Below are 7,433 nucleotides of genomic sequence, written 5' to 3' on the forward strand. Positions count from 1 at the left end.
GGGTCTAACCGCAGGTCACAGTTGATTGTAAACACATTTTGTATCATATTGTCCTTTTTAATGGTACTTTACAGTATTACGATGTTGTCAATAAAATCAAGTTATCGATTTTTCACTATATAAATATAGATTTAACGCCAAAGAAAAGGACACTATATATTTTATTTATGCCTCAGTCGTAACAAGAAATTAGCTCTAGCACGTAGCATGTTACAGCTTTTATTGTACCTTGAGTCAAAGAACTATATAAAATACATTATTTTTATAGTTTATTTGTTGTACGTATCATATCGGTTTAAAAAATCAGAAATATCAACTGTACATCTTACCTACAACAAAAAGTTGGTGAATATCTAAGTGTTCATCAAAATATGGATAAATATCAGAAAAAAAAATGCTTAACTTCTTTGATTATAGCTAGGTGATGCCAAAACGTTATTTTATTTTGATATCATTTTTGTGAGGGTTTAGTATTAATTCTAAGGGATTAAAGTTATAAGATCAACAAAAGTATATGATGGCATAGCTATACGTTTATTATGTGGAAATTGTTATATATAATACTGTATAGTGGACGCAACTTGACCCCGATGGTTGACCTTTGTATTATAATACATAATAAGACACAACCTATTATTGAAAAGGAGTGTACGTAAAACACGAGCTGCACGAGAAAAAGGAAATATTAATTTATGTAAATAAAAATTAGTGTATTTGAAAGTTTTAATTGATCAAATGTAAGTATATTTACTTTGATACTGCAATGTATACAAACTTATTCAATATAAAAATACATGGCTGCCCTAAGCACCCTTGATTACTATAATGAAATAATCGATATGAATAATCAGCCTAAGGTCAACCATCGCGGTCAAGTTGCGTCTACTATAAATACTATCATGATGATTTCTACTAAAGGTATATACCAATTTAAGGATTAAAAATTATCATGATGATAGCATACTTTGATTTCGTAGAAATTTTTATCATATAATTAACATATTAACAAAACGATTTGTTCTAAAGGTATGTTAAGTTTTTAAAAAATATTCCTGAGCATTATTATAACATTGTATATATGATATTCTGTGAGCAGAACTTACATCTGTAAGTGCTGTCCATGTTTGATTTAATGAGTATTTATAATTTACATGTATAGTCCGTGCACTCATTAATCTTCACCAGTATGTGTCTGACTTTCACGCACGTTACCACGGATTCGAAATCTCTTAGATATTTTTTAATGGAATGTAATGTAATGTTATCGATACCTGTTTTATTTTTTACATTATTTCATGGATTTCAATTATCTTCTCTTGCAGTATTTATTTTCTGGAACCCTGGTGACAGGTACTTTGTCTTGTTATGTAAGATTCTTTTAAAACATTTTTTTCACTTTTTTTACAACGGGTAAATATGATATCTTTTCATATTAATGAACCATAAATATCACGATACGTTTGATCAAATAAATCTACATATAAATATGGATCACACGTAGGACTCAAACCGACAAGCATGATATTAGCAGCTAAACGCTTTATTGCATAGCTACCTGCACATGCGACAGTATATCAATTAAGAGTTATATATAATAGTTATATCGCTATTTATGTTCGGACACCGAAAAAAGTTTACGAAAATATACGGAATATTCATGAGAGCATGCCAGGTCAACACTTACGGACAACTTGTGTATACACGGATGAAATACATAAGGTCGCAATATTAAACCACCTCAGTAAATAAAGAGGAAGGCTGTTTCATTACCATTCTTTTATAAACAAAATCTTATAAATATTGAAAAAGAAAACCTTGTGTTTGATTAACTTTATGAAGAAATTTTCATTTATACTAATATGAATAAATGCATCTTAAAGCAAATTTTTCCTGAATTACTATTTACTACGCTGGTCAGTTTACCCTCTATTTCAGCAGCGCCACTTACAAGTGTAGATAATTCTGCTGACATAATTTATATACATCTATGCAGTTTCAGATAAAATGGGTAATTTACACTCAGTTATAGTAATTTGGTTACACTTAGTGATAGCATTTCACAGGTGAGCAATGTCGTATAAAATAAATGATTGGAAAAAATAATAATAAGACATATTACACATATATAATTAACACAATTGCTAATATACTGTCACTAATTAAGTGGGTTAAGTTTAAAAAACTAATTTTGCACATTGTCAAATGTATAAGTATAATGGACACTCAGTATGGATAAAAGACACCAAATATGAGATCCATATTTAGTTGGTAGCAGTAGCAAAAACGTGAAACTGGCAGTAGCAGTAGAAGCAGTAGCAGTAGCAAAATTAAGAAATCGGCAGTAGCAGTGTCAGCCGTATAGATGTAGCAAAAACGTGATATTGGCAGTACTTAGCAGTAGTGGAAGTAGCAGCAGTAGCAAAAACGTGAAATTGGCAGTAGCTGTAGCAGCAGGAGCAGTAGTAGAAGTAGCAGTAGTATCAGCAGCAGCAGCAGCAGCAGCAGCAGAGCAGTAGCAGTATAAGCAGAAGCAGTAGCAGTAGTATTAGCAAAAACGCGAAATTGGCAGATGCTATTGCAACAGCTGCAGCAGCAGCAACAGCAGCAGTAGCAGTAACGAAGTAGCAGTAGCTATAGCAGCAGTAGCAGCCGAAAAAAAAGCGAAATTGGCAGTTGCAGTAGCAACAACAGCTGTAGCAGTAGCAGCAGTAGAAGTAACGAAGTAGCGTTAGCTGTAGCAGCATCAGCAATTACAGTGGCAGCAGTAGTAGCAACAGCAACAGCAGAAGAGGTAGCAATAGTAGCAGTAGTAGCAGTAGCAGCAGTAGCAGTAGTAGCAGTAGCAGCATTGGCAGCAGTAGCAGAAAACTGTAATTACTTGATTTAGTTTTCAGTAAAAAAAAAATTAAAGCAAAAAAATCAAACTTTTGTAATTTGGGAGACCTTCAATAAAATTAATGTTGAAATAATTTTTATTTGGGTAAAGTAATAGGTAAATACTTAACATAATGTATGATGGAATAGTGATTTTCAAATTTAATATTGGCACATTGTTTTTGTTTGTACAGTGATATTATTTTCATGAAATTTAAGATTTTTCAGCTGACCTACTGGCCTTCATTGGTGTTGCTATTGTTTTCGTCTGTTTCGTGAAATACTGATAATAACAAAGAATTGTTAATTTTTCTGCTTTATTTTCATGAAAAACACGAATTTGCCGTCATATTCTCTGTTTCACTTCCTTCGTTCTATTGTATCTTTTAAGATATTAATATATAATAAAGTTGTTTAAGTTCAGATTAAAGTTTATAAACAGTTCAAATTTTATACCAAAAATGTATTCCTTTCCCAGCCTATTTTTATACTTATTTATATCTCATACCACGTTGAGAAACGAAGAAACTGCAAGCAGAGCATGTAAGATAGATTATTTGAAAACAAATTATATATATATATATATATACTGTATATATATACAGTTCGAGTACTAAGTCATACGTGTTTACACGTTTTCAAACCAAAATTTCTCTACTTACAAAAAGACCTTTTTTATTTTTATTTTGTTTTGTTTTAGCTTGAGCTCACGTTTTTCTTATACTAGAATCACTAAAATATGGACCCCGGAGTTCGTCAGAATTCTCTTGCGGTGATAAATTACTAAAAACTTTAAAACTGGAATAAATCATTTTAATTTTGGGTAACAAAACTACCAAATATTTTCCATTTAATATATGCCTTCCGATATTCAATGCCATTTTTAAAGACTTAATAATTGGTTTATCTTTTCAGCGCGCACCTGTTACGTGTCCCGATAGGTCGAAAATCATGTTATACAGCTAACGCAAAAAAAAAGAAAAAAAAAAGATCACACACTTGAAGAAATACATAATTTTAGTTCAATGTTTTTTGTTTTGTTTTGTATTGTTTTTTCAAAAAAGAAACATCACTTCATCATGTGGCAGCTGTGGCATTGTGGTAACCTATGATATATCACTGTTGGAAAAAGGTATAGAGAAATGTCAAATCCACATGCTGTTATGACCATGGGTGCTTTGACTGAACTCTTGAACCGCTAATTAGCCTAATACTAATAATTATATACACGAACTCAGGAGTCAGGCTGCCAACTCAGTTGTCAACTGCTTGTAGAGAAGTCATGTCTAAATTAGTGGTATTCGTGACTGTTATATTTGCAGTGCTCGCACTCTCGGTAGCTGTACACCGTGACAACCGACACAGGGACAATTTGGATGATATTGCTCACTGGGCTCTGGATGAGATAGGCCCGGGATACCAACTTATCAAAGTGAGAAAGGTCAAGCGACAGGTAACTATTGTTCTATATATATAACTTTTCTCTTGAATCAATTAATGGATCTCCACTTTTGTCTGTAGCATCTGTATGTGGGTTTCTTTCAAGTTTGGTCAAGTGGTTTTGTCTGGTTCCTTTAAGGGGCATTCAGAGTTTAAAAAAGAAAAAGTTTTAAATGATTTCTTATATGAACAGCTTGATTGAAATTCACCAAACGAGGTATGAAATCTGAAAAGTAGATCCCTCGGAAGCACCGGGAACATGGCAAACCGTGGGTGAAAATTGCAGAGGCTCGGTTTGATTGAGTCTGTTCATGGAGCATCCTTGTATCTCACATCTTTTAGACATACAACAGTGAAAATTAGAGAAGGCATTTCTAAATGAATTGCTTAATGGATGTTTATCAAACTTTGATAGGAGCTAGTTCAAAACGGTTCTCCTCAGGAGAGTGACTTAGGCCCATTTAGGCATCCTGTTAAATTTTAATATAACATTGTTGTATTTTGCGTCGAGAGATTTTCCAAGTCTGCATAATTTGACATCAGCCTAAAATAATGAAACTTTTCAAGATCAGAAAACAATGGGTTTGACCGTGACTCGATAGTCCTTTGAAAATGACATTTTGTTCAAATTCATTGCCATTATATATAGATATTGCTCAAATCTAAATAAAGCTTTCTGTATTCTGTAAAATAATTCTGTATATCAAGCGGCCGGAGCTGTGAATTATATTTTATAGTTTCGACATTTTTATTCTGTTAAATATAATGTTAGGGATTTCCACAGCCTCAGTGAACTTGTAATTCTGTTCTTTTTGAAATGAGTCTCTAAAATATTTGTTTTGCAGCATGTGGATGGTACACTTTATCATCTGACATTGAAGGTCAGGACGTTCAGGCCTGGTGGGGTATGATTATATTAAATTATCTCTATATTATATAACATCGGTAACAATGCGCATGCAGATTAGGCTTTATGGTAACTTTGTTTCATTCGTCGATGTCTTTATTATGGTTACACTTCTAAGGTTTTCTCTATTTTTGACAAAGTACAAAATGTTTTATTTAACGCTATGAACATATTCGAATAATTATGCCATTACCACAGGACGCAACAGACTCATTAGTAGTATTTCAGTTCAGTGAAAAGAAGAAATGCATCGTTAAAGTACTAGTCTATGATAACTACAAGACTCTCCAGTACCATAGGTGCTTCAAAACAGGTAAGAACAACATGTAGAAAATTACGAACAACATAGAATATTTAACCAAAATAAATTCTATAAAAATATAGCTTATATTGCACAAGTATATATGTCCAGGTAGTAAACAAATTTTGCATTGTACTATATTGAAATCCAGTCGTGTATCTTGCGTGTGTCCTGGCTTCTTTCTTAAATGTTCATGACCCGGTTCTGTACTTGAAATAGTTCAAATAGAGAAACTTTTTTATGAAGAGTGAGCCCTTTACATTGTCCGTGCTAACATAAAGTCATAAATAGCATTATTTTCTTATTCATTTCAAGATTATTTTTTTTTATAAATCTCGTATGTAAACGAACGACACGAATCTACGAGTAAACAAAAATGACGTCATAACGTTCCAGCGTCTCAGATCAAGTTACTGTTATGATAACACTATTTTATTCATACGCAGTGCATATTCATACGCAGTGTATTTTTGATAATGTTCCATTCAAACTCAATCATCTATATGTTTAAATATTTTACAGGTCGCCGTGGTTCTCGTATCGGCAGTCAATTACCATGAAACAGTTCTTATACACATACATTTTGTGGTTCAATGTATTCGAAATAAATATTCAAAAACGCTTGATTATAATTATTTTGCTTTGTTGTGACAATGCTTTCTGTTAGACAAATGTAACACATGAATGTGCTTACCTTTGATCATAGCATTGTTTGCAACATTTATGGTTAGACTGTAAAAATACCGCTCAGTGGTACAGTTACTTCTAAATATGTAACAACCACAGATACATATGTATATATTGAACCTGGCATATTTATAAAAGCACCCCCCACCCCCCGACACACACACACACATACACACGCGCGCGCGCACACACAAAATGACAAAATCAAACAATGAATGACACTTTCAAAGCACGCAGCCATCCATACACCAATCCATACACTTTTTAGAGGTGAACATATCTTATATACAAGGAAACGATATAAGAATCCCCAAAGGGCGAAGGAACTTCAACGAAAACAAAAACTAATATCGAAGAAAGAAATTACAGATCATTAGAAAACGATAATAGAATTCATACTAAATAGTAATATTCCATTACACTTCAGTTAGTTTTGTTCATTGAGATCAAGATGGTTGTTCTGATTGTCAAGTTTTAAGTCAATGGCACTGCAGATGATTTTGACCTCAGGTCCCTATTCTGTCTTTAAACTTCTGTCAATTTAGGTGCAAACAAATCTCGTTTGTACCTTATGGCAAGTTTTTGGGGCATATAATCTGACTATAGTCAGACATCCTGCTTATAATGCAAGTCGTAGTTTGTCCAAAATGTTTGCTATAAATACCATAAAACAACGAATTGCAAAAATAATAGTCTGAATTGTGACGTAATCAGAATTAAAAACGGAGTTGGTTACATCATTAGGTACCGCCTCGTCTGATCTGTTATACGTAGTTGTGGATATACAGCGTTATGGATATACAGCCTTGCACAAAGAGTTGAGCCATGTTAAAGTCTAACCCTCCCCGATATTCCTAACATACTTTGTTGATTCTACCAAAGAGTGACTGACCTTCCTCGGTATGTTCAGGGTAGAGAACGTAAGGTGATATGCTGTAAAAATTAAGTCAGCAAGATGTATCGCTGTAACAAAAATGGCGGAACTGTAAACGGAAATACACGTGGCAGAACTATTTTTGACTGGTAAGTGGGTTTTTGCTTTACATTTCGCGAAATAAATATGCCAGTGCTGTGGCGCAAAGCTTATTCTTTAACAACATTATCATTACAGTCAGATAAGCATAAAGACAAAAAAGTGTCGTAACAGTGTGCAATGTTTTTGCCCCTTTCCCCTGTAAATATGACACTTTTCTGCATGTTATAAGTGTGCGTTCATGTAGATGT

The sequence above is a fragment of the Mercenaria mercenaria genome, chromosome 13 (genome assembly GCF_021730395.1).
Source record: "Mercenaria mercenaria strain notata chromosome 13, MADL_Memer_1, whole genome shotgun sequence".
In the NCBI taxonomy this organism is placed as follows: Eukaryota; Metazoa; Mollusca; class Bivalvia; order Venerida; family Veneridae; genus Mercenaria; species Mercenaria mercenaria.